The sequence below is a fragment of the Heterocephalus glaber genome, unplaced genomic scaffold (assembly GCF_053883595.1).
Source record: "Heterocephalus glaber isolate CG9 unplaced genomic scaffold, H.glaber_assembly_v1.0 deba00001673, whole genome shotgun sequence".
NCBI classification, from domain to species: Eukaryota; Metazoa; Chordata; class Mammalia; order Rodentia; family Bathyergidae; genus Heterocephalus; species Heterocephalus glaber.
The window spans coordinates 520304-522912 of record NW_028258410.1 but is presented as its reverse complement, the minus strand read 5'-3'; positions in this window follow the sequence as shown (position 1 = coordinate 522912).

Sequence of the window (2609 nt, the reverse complement as noted above, 5' to 3'; positions counted from 1 at the left end):
ATACACATACTTTTTGGTTGCAAATGGGTCATTCTCCAAACTAGAACAAATGCTGGCTCACAGGACATGTATAAGAAAATGTAAAAGAGTTGAAGTTACCTCCTATATATTATCAGACTGTACTGTAATAAAATTGGAGATCAATGACATAAGAAATTGCAAAACTTCCACAAACACATGGAAATTAAATGACTCCCTTCTGAACAACCAATGGGTCACAGAGGAAATTAAAGAAGAAATTAGACAGTTTCTGCAAGTAAATGATAATATCAATACAACATACAGGAGTCTATGGGATACAGTGAAATCAGTTATATGTGGAAAATTCATAGCAGGAAATCCCATATTAGGAAAACAGAGAGAACTCAGATAAATAACCTAATGCAGAAGCTCAAGCTCCTAGATAAAGAAGACCATAACAAACCCAAACCTTGCACAAGAGAGGAAATTATAAAAATCAGAGCAGAAATCAATGCAACTGAGACAAAGAGAATAATATAAAAAATTAATGAATCAAAGAGTTGGTTTTCTGACAGAATAAATAAAATCGATAAACCTTTATCCAACCTTATCAAAAAAAAAGGAAAGAAAAGGCTTAATTCCATGCAATCAAGATTGAAAAGGGTGAAGTCACAACAGATCCAGCAGAAATCCAAAGCATTATCAATACCTACTTTGAGAACCTGTACTCTAATAAAATGGAAAATACAGAAGAAATGGACAGATTCCTAGATACATATGAATTAGCAAAGTTAAATGAAGAAGATATAGAAATTCTAAACATCGCAATTACAATGAGTGAAATTGAAAATGCAATAAAAATTTACCAACAAAGAAAAGCCCAGGTCTTGATGGCTTCACTGCTGAATTCTACAAGATTTTTCAAGAAGAACTATCACCATTACTCTTTAAACTCATCAAGGAAATTGAAAGGGAAGCAAAGCTTCCAAATTCATTCCTGGAAGCAAGTATTACTTGGATTCCAAAACCGGGGAAAGACCTAACCCAAAACGTGAACTACAGGACAATCTCCCTAATGAATATTGTTCCAAAAATCCTCAAGAAGATACTGGCAAAGAGAATACAAAAGTTCATCAAGAAGATCGATCATACACCCTGACCAAGTTGGATTTATCCCAGCTCTGCCAGGATGGTTCAACATTTGTAAATCAATAAATGTAATACACTGTATTAACGGAGTCAAGGACAAACATCATACCATCACATCAATAGATGCAGAAAAGGCATTAAACAAAATCCAACACCCAGTCATGAGAAAAACTTTACAGAAAATTGGAATAGAAGGTCTTTATCTCAACTTGATTAGGGCTTTTTATGAAAAACCAACAGCCAATATCATACTAAATGGTCAAAAACAGAAAACTTTCATGCTAAAATCAGGAATAAGACAAGGATGCCCACTATCACCACTCCTGTTTAATATTGTTCTTGAAACATTAGCCACATAAATTAGAAAAGAGCAAGAAATAAAAGAAATAAAATAGGAAAGGAAGAAGTTCAAATGTCATTATTTGCTGATGATATGATACTTTATAGAAGGCCCAAAAAACTCAGCCAAAAGACTTGTAGACTTAATTGACAGATTCAGAAGAGTAGCTGGATATAAGGTCAACACTCTTAAAACAATAGCTTTTTTATATACAAATGAAGGACACACTGAGAGAGAAATTAGGGAAACAATTCATTTTACAATAGCATCCAAAAAAATGAAATATCTAGGAGTCAATCTAACAAAGGAAGCAAAAGACCTCTGCACTGAAAACTATAGCACTTTGAAAAAGGAGATTGAACAGGATATAAGAAAATGTAAAGACATCCCTTGTTCCTAGATAGGAAGAACCAGTATATTGAAAATGGCCATACTTCCAAAAGTATTATATAGGTTTAATGCAATGCCTATTGAAATTCCAACAATATATTTCACAGAACTAGAGAAACAATCCAGAAATTCATTTGGACCCAGAAGAGACCTAGAATAGCAGGAGAAATTCTAGGCAACAGAGATATGGCTGGGGGTATTACAATCCCCAACTTGGAACTATACTACAAAGCTACTGTGATAAAAACAGCATGGTACTGTCAAAGCAACAGACCCAAGGATCAGTGGAATAGATTAGAAGATGCAGAAATAACTACAGATATGCTCAACTACCTCATCTTTGAAAAAGGAGCCAACCATCCTCATTGGAGGAAAGATCATCTATTTAATAAATTGTGTTGGAAAAACTGAATTTCAACCTGCCAAAGTTTAAAACTACACCTGTACCTATACCATGCACTAAACTAAGATTGAAGTGGATTAAAGATTTAAATATTAAGAAAGAAATGCTAAATTTGCTGTAAGGTAAGTTAGAACTCTTGAAGGCATTGATGTAGGAAAAGATTTTATGAACAAAACCTCACTAGCACAGGAACTTGCACAAGGAATCAACAACTGGGATCTTATTAAAAAGCTTCTGCACTGCAAGACAAACTACCAACAGAGGTGAGAGACAACCTACCATGTGGGAAAAAAGTTTCAGCAGCTGTACTGCAGAGAAAGGATCACTATCTAGAACATATAAAGAAGTGAGAAAACTCACACTCCC